The 13,766-nt window shown below is 43.1% G+C and overlaps 1 non-coding gene across 1 annotated transcript; it reads left to right on the top strand.

The window, feature by feature from the left end:
- The first annotated feature begins 12,502 nt into the window (after nt 1-12,502).
- On the top strand, nt 12,503-12,574 carry TRNAC-ACA (transfer RNA cysteine (anticodon ACA)). Its single transcript has one exon. It is a non-coding gene; the product is annotated as a tRNA-Cys (tRNA).
- The last annotated feature ends 1,192 nt before the right edge of the window (nt 12,575-13,766 follow it).

The following is a 13,766-nucleotide window of genomic DNA, read 5'->3' as shown; positions in this document are numbered from 1 at the left end:
CCGACTAAGGTCCGTCTAGTCAAGGCTATGGCTTTTCCAGTAGTCATGTATGGATGTGAGAGTTAGACTGTGAAGAAGGCTGAGCACCGAAGAATTGATGCTTTTAAGTGTGGTGTTGGAGAAGACTCTTGAGAGTCCCTTGGACTGCAAGGAGATCCAACCAGTCCATCCTAAAGGAGATCAGCCCTGGGATTTCTTTGGAAGGAACGATGCTAAAGCTGAAGCTCCAGTACTTTGGACACCTCATGCGAAGAGTTGACTAATTGGAAAAGATTCTGATGCTGGGAGGGATTGGGGGCAGGAGGAGAAGGGGACGACCTAGGATGAGATGGCTGGATGGCATCACTGACTCGATGGACGTGAGTCTGAGTGAACTCCGGGAGTTGGTGATGGACAGGGAGGCCTGGCGTGCTGTGATTCATAAGGTTGCAAAGAGTCAGACACGACTGAGTGACTGAACTGAACTGAACTGAACTGAAAAGACAAAAGAACTGTACACTGAAAATTATAAGACACTGATGAAAGAAATCAAAGATGACATAAACAGATGGAGAGATATTCCATGTTCCTGGGTAGGAAGAATCAATATTGTGAAAATGACTATACTACCAAATACAGTCTACAGATTCAATGCGATCTCTATCAAATTACCAGTGGTATTTTTCACAGAACAAGAACAAAAAATTTCACAATTCATATGGAAACACAAAACACCAAACAAATAGCCAAATCAGTCTTGAGAAAGAATGGAACTGGAGGAATCAACCTTCCTGACTTCAGATTATATTACAAAGCTACAGTCATCAAGATAGTATGGTACTGGCACAAAAACAGAAATATAGACCAATGGAACAAGATAGAAAGGCCAGAGATAAACCCATGCACCTATGGGTACCTTATTTTTGACAAAGAAGACAAGAATATACAATGGGGGCAAAGACAGCCTCATCAATAAATGGTGCTGGGAAAACTGGACAGCTACATGTAAAAGAATGAAATTAGAACAGTTCCTAACACCATACACAAAGATATACTCAAAATAGATTAAAGACCTAAATGTAAGACCAGAAACTATAAAACTCTTAGAGGAAAACAGGCAGAACACTCTATGACATAAAATCAAAGCAAGATCCTCTATGACCCACCTCTGAGAGCAATTGAAATAAAAACAAAAGTAAACAAGTGGGACCTGATTAAACTTAAAAGCTTTTGCACAGCAAAGGAAACTATAAGCAAGGTGAAGAGACAATCCTCAGAATCGGAGAAAATAATAGCAAATGAAATAACTGACAAAGGATTAATTTCCAAAATATACAAGCAGTTCATACAACTCAATGCCAGAAAAAACAAACAACCCAATCAAAAAGTGGGAAAAAGACCTAAACAGACATTTCTCCAAAGAAGACATACAGATGGCTAAAAAACACATGAAACAATGCTCAACATTGCTCATTATTAGAGAAATGCAAATCAAAACCACAATGAGATATCACCTCATACTGGTCAGAACAGCCATCAACAAAAAGTCTACAAACAATAAATGCTAGAGCAGGTGTGGAGAAAAGGGAACACTCTTGCACTGTTGGTGGGAATGTAAACTGATACAGCCACAATGGAAGACAGTATGGAGATTCCTTAAAAAACTAGGAATAAAACCACCATATGACCCAGCAATCCCACTCCTAGGCATATACCCTGAGGAAACCAAAACCGAAAAAGACACATGTATCCCATTGTTCATTGCAGCGCTACTTACAATAGCTACTTACAATAGCTAGAACATGGAAGCAACCCAGATGTCCATCGACAGATGAATGGATAAAGAAGTTGTTGTACATATACACAATGGAATATTACTCAGCCATAAAAGGAATGCATTTGAGTCAGTTCTGATGAGGTGGATGAACTTAGAACCTATTATACAGAGTGAAGTGAGTCAGAAAGACAAATATTGTATTGTAGTGCACACATATGGAATCTAGAAAAATGGTACTGAAGAATTTATTTACAGAGCAGCAATGGAGAATCAGACATAGAGAATAGACTTATGGACATGGGGAGAGGGAAGGAGAGGGTCAGACGTATAGAAAGAGTAACATGGAAACTTACATTACCATATGTAAAATAGATGGCCAATGGGAATTTGCTGTATGGCTCAGGAAACACAAACAGGGGCTCTGTATCAACCTAGAGAGGTGGGATGGGGAGGGAGATGGGAGGGAGGTTCAAAAGGGAGAGAATATATGTATACCTATGGCTGATTCATGTTGAGGTTTGACAGAAAACAACAAAATTCTGTAAAGCAATTATCCTTCCAAAAAAAAAATTTTTTTAAAAACTATCTCTTGATTTTATTGATCTTTATATATACGTGTGTGTGTGCACATGCTCAGTCAGTCGTCGCTGACTCTTTGCGACCCCATGGACTATAGCCCACCAGGCTTCTCTGTCCAGGGAATTTTCCAGGCAATAATTCTGGAATAGGTTGCCATTTCCTACTCCAGGGAATCTTCCCAACCTAGGGGTTGAACCCACGACTCCTGTTCTTTATCACTGTGCTATCTATCTATCTATAGCTTTATTTTATTTATTTCCTTTCTGATCTTTATTATTTCCTTTCTTCTACTGACTTGGGGGCTTTTTGCCCTTCTCAAATTCCTTTAGGTGGTAGGTTAGGTTGTTTCCTCTGAGACCACACCCTTGATCAATGGAAAAAGTAAGGTGATTGATTAATGATGCCTGCTGTGAACAAGAATAAGGAATGGTGGCACACTCTTGTGTTCTGGACACTATGCCAGCACTGGGAATACAGCAGTGAACAGATAGATTCCGCTGATGAACTGAGAAAGCTACAGGGTGGGAACGATTAATAAAGCCACTTCTTACTTTCTTATTCTAAAATTTGATGGTCCCTGTTCTGCCACCACTGTTACTATTAATGGATTATTACAAAATAGACACAATGTTAATTAAGATCTCTCAGTACAGTTCTCTAACAGGAAAAACTAACAAGTGGACAGTTGGATTTTTTTTTTCTCTTTGAGAGCACAATGGCTAAGAAGAGCTTTATCTTCATGAAGATAACCTTTGCCAAACCAGTACATTTCTCCATAGTGGCAGGCAGCTACAATTCTGGTCAAGGTCAACTCTTGTTTATGGAGAATGGAAAACAATCGACAAGAAAAGATCAAGCATAGGGGTAGAATGGCGAATTATCGTCTTTTCTGGGTCCACATGAAAACGTAATTCCTGGGATTTCCCTGGTGGTCCAGTGGTTAAGAATTCACCTTGGAATGCAAGGGATGTGGGCTTGATCCTTGGTTTGAGAACTAACATCACACCTGCCAAGGAGTAACTAAGCCCACACACTGCAATTAATGATCTCATGCTCCACAACTAGAGAGCTTGGGTGCCGCAATGCAAGATCCTGTATGACATAGTGAAGATCCCACATGCCACAACTAAGACCCAACACAGCCAAATAAATGAAAAGATAAATATTTTTTAAAAAGATAATTTCTGAGTTAGAGCAATCAGACCAAGACAAAGGATATTCACCTTCTTGCTAACTGACCAGCAGCTGTCCCCAGATTTTCCCTCATGCTGGTAAACTGTGTTCAGTAACATGCAAAGTTCCTTTTCATCTAGTTAGCAGATGCCATCATTGGTTCTTCAGCCTGGTGGGGACAGGCTCTCTCTGTGAGGGCCTCATAAGTGCAACTTTGAAATGTTAGCACCAAAGTCATAGTCTGAAATTTGCTGCAAAAAGCCCCCGGCACGCACAGATGATGCAATGGATTGGTATCTTTCTCACCATGGTGACAGCAGTTGACATGGAAACAGTTGTTCCTGCTCCTACACATAATCATTGCCTTTACTCAGGCTTGCCAAATGCCAAGAATATTTGCCTGTTTAGTACCCATTTCTTCTATCTCTAGGAACTGTATAAAGATTATCTTTTGGGAAATCATTCTTTCTGAACATCCAGCCCAGTGGTGTTGGATAATATCTCAGCTCAGCAGGTAACGAATAACTGATCAAGCTGAGTCTTATAAACTGGTTTAAGTTTAGACGTGTGGCCCATTCTGAGTCTCAGTGTCAGGTCCACATTCTGTTAACATGATCTGGGAAAGTGACAGGGTTTTGCCTGCTGATCGAATATAAGCCTGAAGCTGTTGGCAGCTCCTTGCCACCAGCTGTGTAGAACATGCTTGAAAATTTAGAAGAAAAACACAGAGTGGAGGGACTGAGAAATAGTCCTGCTGACAAAACTTGAGGACCTGTATCCAGCTTTACCTGAACGTAACTACACCTTTGGACTTTTTCAGTTATACGAACTAATTTCTGCCCCCCCCTTTTTTTTTTTTTTGCTTAATGAAGTCTCAGTTAGACTTCCATCACTTATACACCCCAAAAGCCTTGATGAATATATAATTTTCTCCCTTTATAGAGATTTTCATAAGAATGAGATAAAGCTATGGACATGCCTCTGAAATTTCCACCATTTAAGCTACCTATATCTTTCTATTAGCATTGCTGATGAAATATAAGCCAGAAGCTATTAAGTCTGATTTATCAGTTCATCAGCACATGATTAGTTAACAACAGCCACATGCCAACCAGAATACTGAGTACCATGGTGGGGAGGGAAGAAGTCAGCAGGGTTCCTGTCCTCACAGAGTTTACAATCTAACCAGGAAGCAGAAGTAACACAAGTGAAAACTCGAGTAGAAGTTTTCACCTTCAGGGCCACAAGTGCACTGGTGAGTCACCATATATTATGAGATCTGCCACAAGGAATGCGTGACTCATGAAGCTAAAGTACCACTGTTGGCAGATGGTTAAAAAATAAACATGAATTAGACTGGATTCAAGGTTATCATAATACTAATGTCACATCCATTCACTTAGTTCTCCAGAATGTTTTCTTGAGGGTGAGAGAAAGGGCTGGCAGCAACAGCTAAGGCCCAAGCACCCATGGCCCCAGTGGTGTGTTGTTCCCAAGGATGCCATCTACCATGTGTCCCCAAGCAGTGACAATAATCCCGATGTGAAGGAGGAGGAAGAACAGCAGCAGCAGGAGAACTGCCAGCACTTGCTGTGCACTAATCAGGCACCAGGTACTGCGCTGAGTGCTTATAAAGGGTTGTTTCATTTACTCTACGTGAGAAACCTCTGAGTCGTCATCTTCCCTGTCTGGCAGAGTAAATAACAACTTCAGTGCTAAACAGCTAGAGTCTGTCTTTAGCACAACAGGAGTTTAGAGATAGGAGAGATTAGCATAGCCTAGGCTGCTGGAAAAGTTTTTTCCAAGCAGGGCATGAGCTTGAGCAGGGCCACAGAGGACAAGTCGGCTCTGCACAAGCAGGGGGGAAGGGAGGGCATGTGGGGTCTGGTATAAATGAGACAATTGTAGTACATTGGTGACAGTCTCACCTTCTGGGCACCTCTAAGCTGGGACCAGGGCTTGCAAGATGCGTGCAATTGCCCTGTGCCCGCTTGGCTATTCCCTGCAGTGCATTCTACCTCTAGGCCTTTGCCTGTGCTGTTTCCTCCACCCTTGCCCACTTTGGTTAAGTAGCTCCTGAGGGACACACTGGATACTCTGAGATCTTGTCTACCCTCTCTCGAAAAGAAAAACTGCTTCTCGGAGACAACGAAAGCAAACTACTCCCCCCTTGACTGCTGAAAAAATTCTTCTTCCCTTCAGGTTCCCCCTCTGTGGTGCTGCCTGTGGGCCCAACCCCAGCTGTAGACTTGTCCCTGTCCTTCCTCTTAGCCTGCCCCCAATTCTTGACCAGCTCCTCCTAAGGCCAAAAAAGAGCCACTCTGCCCTAGAACCTCCCTCAGTTCCCTGCCCTCAGCCAGGCAGCTTGTCTGGGTAGCCGTGAGCTGTATGTACCCTGAAAAAACCAACCCACACACCTATCAAGCGCCCTTCAATTTAATCATTTCCCTTACCAAAACTTTACAGTTCATAACAAGCATTTATCAACTCCTTAGTGTGTGCCTGGCACTGTTCTATGCTATTTCATGCATTACTTTATGAAATTTTTACAAGAAAGCTGTGAGGTAGGACAAGTGCCACCTACATTTTATAGACCAGGAGTCACTGGCTCTGAGAAGTAACTTCTGTGATACTAAGGGAGGACAGCAGCATGATGCCAGGCAGACCACTACTCCTAAGCATGTTGCTCTCCTGCATCAGCTGTGGCCTTCAGATCAACCCCTGGCAGTCAGGCCCTCCACCACCAAGACTGGGTTTAATTCTCTAGTCCTAACTTCCCATGTAGCCTCTCAGCATGCTCCAACCACCAACCTAGACAACACATAGTTGTGGGTGTACTCTGCCTTCTCCCATCACCATGATTTTGTTTCTGCTGGTCCCTCTGCCTGGAATGTCATCCCTCGTGACCTTCTCTTGCCACTTCACCCTTCAAAATCTGCCTATTCCTCGAGGTGTTGCAATTTAATCTCTTAGCTCACTGCCATTGATACCACGCAGGGCCCTGCGGGGCTCTTGGGCACAAAGCCTTTCTGTGTCCCCCAAGGCCTTTCTTTGATTATAGGAAGCAGCCTTCATTCAGCCTCCATGACCCTCCCTGAGTTCCAATGGGCAGATTCAAGCAGTTGTTAACTAGGGAAGGGAGGGGATGTGAGACTTGGGAGAAACAAGCAGTCAAGAGCAGTCTTGGGGTAAGGTCCTGTTTCTCACCCAAGCATATACACAACAATATCTTTGAACTACATTACAGATACTGAAATCCCCTCAGGTGGGAGAAATTTAACAATGGTATGCTGCCCAGAAGCATGTAGACCCCAGGCCAGTTGGACCTGGAGGTTGATGATGGTGATTCCTACTTATCTCACCACCAACCCATCAGAAGAATGTCCACAAACTGATCACACCCAAAGCTTCTCTCTATCTTTTCTAATTTGGGACACAGGGTTTTGATGACATTAGCTTGCTGTGGCCCCCTTTGCCTGGCAAAGTAAAAACGCTGTCTTTCTACTTCAACAAAATTCTGTCCCCGAGATTTGACGCAGCAAGTCGCACAGAGTCGGACATGACTGAAGCAACTTAGCAGCAGCAGCAGCAGCAGCAGCAGCAGTGTACTCAGGAGCTGAGCTTTCAGCATCATCATCAAAATAAGTCTCTGCCTTTCCCATGTATGTCCTTCATATCTCTTTCATAATGCATCTCCCTTGCTTTACTGTTATTTGTCCAGTTACTTTATCATCAATCCCTGATAGGCAGGAATTTGGATTATGGTCAGTAAGTTCCATTTGGGTGTTAAGATCAGTGCCCTGCATGTGGAAGCTGCTAGTCCCTACAAGAAATGTTAGCAGTTAAACTGGATGGCCAGAGTTCTACCTTTCTCCAAACACCTTCACACAGCAGCCCACCAAAGTGCATGAGAGTTCCACCATCAGAGTCACTCCCTTGATTTAAAAGCTTGCCTATAGAAGGTCTCTGCTGAAGTGCAGACATAATAGCTATAAATGTAATGGGTTGATTCATTAATACCTCGGGTTGTTAGTTACTCACCCATCAGAGTTCAACCACCACTGGTCTGGAAAGAATGGACTCATTTTCCAAGGTAAGAAATGCCTCATTTCTTGGTGGTGGACACAGGTGAGGAAACTCTTAAACATGCCTCCTTCACCAGCAAAATGATTCCCAAGTGGTTGCAAGCTTCTAGTCCATTCCCTGTGATGATTCAATAGTATTTACAAAGAGACAGCATGATCTTTCTGGTTCTAGAGGGGATATGGGTGAAACAGCGGAGGGTGGGGGCGGGGTGGGGGGGGTGATGCAAGGCTTCAAGTTCTGACACGAAGCCTGCTGTATCTCACTCAAAAATCTTGGCTCAGAAACCTTGTAGTGAAGAGAGGTTAGAAAGTGACTAAACCGAGTCGAAGAGTGGCCCTCCCAAATTCATGTCCAACTGGAAGCTCAAAATGTGACTTTCCTTGAAAAAAGGGTCTTAGCTGATGTACTCGGGACAAGATGAGGACATATTGGATTAGGATGGGCTCTAAATCCAATGACTGGTGTCCGTAGAAGAAGAGGAGAGAACTCACAGACACAGAGTAGAGCAGATGAGGATGAAGGCAGACATAGGTGGAACGGAGCTAGAAGCCAAAGAAAGCCAAGGGTTGTCTACAGCTAGTTCTTTTTCAGAAGCTAGAACCAGAGGCACAGAACAGATTCTCCCTCTGAGCCTCCAGCAGGAACCAATTCTTCCAACACCTTGATTTTGTACTTCTGGACTTCAGAGCTATGAGAGGATATATTCCTGTTGTTTTAAGCCACCAAGTTTGTTATGGCAGCCCTAGGAAACTAACACAGTAACCGACTTGCAGAGATGGCCTAATACGTACCAGGCACTTTACTTCAGTGCTGTACAACCCTCACGAATGGAGCTGTTACCATGTTTTCACAGATGAGAAAGACTGACACCCAAAGAGATTAAGAACTTGTCTAGTACAGAGCTGGGAACCTGGAACTGGCAAATTTGGTTTGGAGTCTATGAAGTTGTATTAGATTGTTGGTGTTCTTCTGTCACTGACGTCCTCTTAATTTCTTTCCCTGAGGGCTTGCTAAGTTATAGGAACTCCTTCAGAAGATCTACATGTTGGCTCCTAATCTCTACCTATTTTGTTCACAGATGTATCCCAAGTGCACAGAGCAGCTTCTGGCACAGAAAAGTTGCTTAACAAATATTTGCTGAATGAATGAATCCTTTCCTAAATCCCATGTGTAGGTATAATTATCATACTCCTTTTGCAGAAGAAGAAAATGAGGCACACAGGCGGTAAGGGACTTTACCAGTCTTGATCTGACCTTGGTATCAGATCACAATGGGATTCATTCCCTCACCCCTAAGCCAAGGGACACTGACATTCATAAACACAGTTCCTCAGAATTATCTGCACTTCATCATATTCAGCATATCATTTATTGAGCACAAGGTGTTTTGCAGTCTCATCTTTAACCCTTATTATACTTATGGGCTAGTTACTATGAGCATCCTGTTTTAACATACTGGAATTTGAGGCACAGTGAGATGAAATAATGTTTCTGATGTCACAAACTGGTGGACTGGTAGGTAATAGGACCACTGTTCAATTTCTGATTTCAAAGCATGTGCTCAAAGCCATTAAGTAGACTGTCTCTCTTAGCAGGAACCCCACCCAACATGAACAATGTCAAAAGAATGAAAGCTGAAGGCTGGTGATGGCCTCCTCCAGGTTTCTTCCTTTTGTGGCCAGTGGATGGGACCTCCAACTCTATGCAACTCTGAATTCTCTGTGCTCACTCAACTCATCTTGGATTGGTTCTATTCACCCTTTGCCAGAAAGCATAGGCTCTTCCCAGAAATTCTCTCTCCCTTCCTTCATCCAAAGCTGAGGACTGTTCATTTACTTCTCTGTCAAATAAAGATGGGCTTAAAGATAGAAGAGGACTGTGGATATACCAAGAATATAGCAGTGTTTCTCTTCCCTAGAGACTTCACCCAGTGTTTTTTCCTTGCTAGTTCCCAAAAGTTCTATCTTATTTATTTCCCTTGGCAACTGCTGGCTTCACACCACCATGAAAGGGTTTTTTTTTTTTTTTTTTTTTAATGCAATCCCAAGATGCATTCCCCTTCAGAGTTAAGTATACTTAGATTCTGTAATGATACTGCTTTTTAACATGGGTTCAGTTTTTGCAAATGATGATATTGGCAGAGTTGCTGTCATCAGGAAGGTGGAAGGGCCTCCCACTCCTGGAATTATACCACAGAGGTGGATGTCTACCCTGCCTGTGAGGAAGCCTGGCTTTGCCTAGAGTGCCCCTGCATTCCCTTCCATCTGGCTGAGTGCCTAAGAAGATCTTGAATATGATAGTGGTAACAGTAAGGAAACCCAGAGAACATCTCGATTAGCCTTCCCAATTCACTCATGGAGAAAATGGGACTCCCCAGAGGGAATTCACTCTCCCAGCTGACAAGCACCAGCTGGCCTGAATCCCTTCCCATACACAGTATTGGGCCACCACATCGCTAGTCTTTGCGGATGTCGGTAAAATGCCTCAAAGTAGGAGGAAAGAGTTTATCCTTAAGAAGGGAAGGGAAGCAGGTTCATCTGGGGCCTCTTCTGGAACTTGGCACTTATAATCATGTCAAGGTAACCTACCATGGACTTGACCCTAGCGCCCAGGAATAGGGGTGTGCGGAGGAAGGAGCATCTCAGAAGGAACCCTGATACAAAGCAGGCAAAGGCAGCAAAAGTGGTATTGAGTGACACAAGGGCTTGAGGATTTATTGTCCACTCACAGACAGACAACAGTCTGGCCAGAGGGCCTTAGAAGTCCTGCAAATCATGGGAGCCCTCAGGGCAGGCTCTTCCCACTGAGCTGTGCATTCTCTGGAAAGAATCACCTAGCTTAAGAACAAGACCAAGTGGTGTGCCCAGTTTAGGGCCATGTGGTGGGAGGAGGGGAGCTCTTCATCTGTTATGACTCCACTTTGGACTGATTCTTGGAGATTCTAGAAGCTCCTTTATGCATCCCTGCATCTAGGGTGCAATAGTGGATGCTCAATCAATATTTACTGAGTGAATGAGTCCCCTGGGAAGGGTAATATATTAACATATTATCTGCTGCTAATAGCTTGGTGCAAATTAGTTTAAAATTAAAAGGAACACTTCTTCAGTACTTTGCATCCTATTACAGTAGCACATGCAGAATCCCATTTAGTTTTCACAATATTCTTAGGAAAGCTGTATTTGTGACCTTGGGTAAAATAGCTAACCTTTTTATGACTTAGTTCCCCCATCTATAAAATAAAATTAATAGTACCTATCCCATAGAGGTAGAATGAATGGGTAATACATGTAAAGCATTAGAGTCTTTCCATAGGGACTGTTATTTCTATGTATTGTGGGCTGTTCTCCTTCCCAGGGAGACAGGCTATTTAAATGGTGCCTTGGAATGTGGAGACAGAGCTGTGACTAATGTCAGCTCCTGCTCAAGGTTACCATCATGGACCCTGACCGCTGGCAGACAGTTCCTCACCAAGACAGAATGTGGGCTGGAGTCCACTCTGGCTTCACAACTTTAGCCCAGAATTTTACTTTGGAAGGCACTATAAATTCTTCCTTTGGTTGTTTACTTATTGTTCTCAGATTATGTGGAGAGGCCTCTGGAACCTTTGGACAATGTTACCATGAGCCTAGAGAACTGGTGAGGGAGAAGCTGAGAGGAAAATAAGAGGAGAGCATGGGGGTTGCTTGGGACCCCACCTTGGCATTTGTTTGCCACATTTTTCTAAGCTAGATGCTCATTAGTGCCCAGGGGCTATGGCCAAGCCAAGTTCCTCCACTCCACTCTGTTCTCTTCTACTGCAAGCCTCCAGCCTGAGCCTCGTAAATGAGCCCCTCTCCTCATGCCCTCAACTTTCTTCTCTCCACTAACTCTGCCTTATGAGGGAACACAACTCTGTAAACATCAGAACACAGGAAGAGCAAAAGAGAGAGAGAAAATAAACAAATTTAAAAAAAAAAAAGAAAAAAGGAGTACATGGAGTACATGCTGGGCTGCGGCGGGGAGGGTATGGTGGGAAGGGAGGTGGAGAGTAAGACAGGATGATGAGGTCCCAGGAGGTGGAGTGGGTTCAGCCATTGAAAGGACTCTGAGCCAAGGACATTTAATATTAAGTTTGCAAATAGCCAGCCTATGGGTTGAATCCAGCCATGAAAAAATTGGGGGTTTTAAAATTTGGGGAATTTTCCATAAAACCCCAAATATCCAACTTAAAAAAATCTAGTCATTCTGGATTCACATTTCATAGCAATAGTGGAGCAGAGCTGTGGAGTAGCTGTCCCCTCTAAAGGGGCACGTGCCATTCCTACTTAACACAGTCTCCGCCACTCTCTATTGCGTGGCACTCAACCTAGGTCACTTACTTAAATTATTTAAGCCCCTGTAGGTACCTGAGATTGGGAGACTTAGTTTATATGTATCACTCTTAGTACCAGTTGATGAAACTACCTTCTTCTTACCCAGCTACCTCCAAAATATAGACATGAAGATGGTTTTGAAAGGAGTATAGAAGGGTAGAGATGGGGAGTAGAGGTGAAAAGGGAGAGACAATTTGCAATTGGGAAAGGAGAAAACCCATAGTGAGGAGAGGAAGGTTTGACAAATAGAGAGAGAGGGAGGAGTCAGAATTCTCCTTTCCTGTCTGTTCCCACTGGCTCCCTGGATTTCCTTAAACAAGGCATGTAATCCTTGTGGATCAGTAACTTGAGGAAAAGTTACTGATACAAAGTTGTATCACCATATTCAACATCAAATAATGAAACTTCCATCCAGCTCTTATGAGAGTAAATCAGATGGAGATTCTGAAATAAATTAATCAGTGATATCATACTGTTTATATTGGCTTCCCTGAAAGACTGATTTAATATTTATCAAGCCTAGAATTTGTGCACCTGTATAAATGGTACTGTGACTTCCCTGGTGGCTCAGATGGTAAAGCGTCTGCCTACAATGCAGGAGACCTGGGTTTGATCCCCAGGTCGGGAAGATCTCCTGGAAAAGGAAATGACAACCCACTCCAGTATTCTTGCCTGGAAAATCCCATGGACAGAGGAGCCCCTTAGGCTACCTTTACTACCTTCTTCCAGCTTGTATTAATTTCACAAAATGAGGCATTTTGACTCAAGAATTTCTAGGTTAAAGCTTTCAAAAGGGTGGTGGAGTTGTGTGTGCTGGGTAAGGAGAGAGAGAAAGGTGAGGTTTATTGTATGTCATTTCATTAAAACATCAGTCAATCTTAACCATCCTTTAAATAGTTCTCATCTTCCTGACTACTGGTATTTGCCAATATTGCAGCTGATTTGCTGTAAAAATTCTGAAATTGTTTGCTATTTCTGAAAGAAAGAGCTTTCATGCTAGAGAGATTTAAGGACTTCTGTTTACGTGTTTGCATCTATCTGGATTAACTCTGATCAGCTTTTTCTAACCCAGACATCAAGTTGGTCTAGAAACTATTCATTTCATTCATTCACTGAATAATTCCTGAGCACCAGCAACATACCAGGCACAGTTTCAGGTGCAGGAACAAAGAAAGAGAGACCTCTCCTCTCATGAAGCCTCCAGCCTAGAAGGTGGACACAGGAATTAAATAAACCCACACAGGTTCAGATTGGGGGTTGGGAATGAAAGTAGCTTAAACCAATGCGAGTTGAAGTTGTGTGAGGTGAAGAGGGCTCTTTTAATAAGGTGCATGCTGAGGAATAAACATGTCCTGGCTCCAGTGATAAGAAGGAAAGTTCTCTATGAAGATCTGGGGGAGGATGTTCCTGTAACAGAAACAGCAAATGTAGAGGTTTGGAGGCATGGAAGAGCCTGCTCTGTGTAAAGAAATGGCAGCATCAGATGGAGGTGGGAGACATGAGGGGCAGGGTTCGGGGAGTGGGGTGGGGGGTGGTTCCTGGAACCAGTGAGATCAATTACAAGATATTTTAAGGGACATGCAATTTAGTTACTTTTAAGCACTGAATACTAATTGGAAGCAGGCTAATAAATGTACTAAAGAACCCCCTTAGGGAACCTACTTTAATGAATAGAGAAGAAGTGTTTACAATTATAGTAACAGGGTTGTCTGTAAATAAATGTGTCTAAAAACGCTTAATTTGACATTTTTAAAACAATTTGTCCTTTTAAGCAGTTTAAACGCACTGTTTCCCAAATGTTGTTAAGATCTTCCATTTGC

Source organism: Ovis canadensis, chromosome 5 (assembly GCF_042477335.2).
Source record: "Ovis canadensis isolate MfBH-ARS-UI-01 breed Bighorn chromosome 5, ARS-UI_OviCan_v2, whole genome shotgun sequence".
NCBI classification, from domain to species: Eukaryota; Metazoa; Chordata; class Mammalia; order Artiodactyla; family Bovidae; genus Ovis; species Ovis canadensis.
This window is presented reverse-complemented; position numbering and strand designations above follow the sequence as displayed.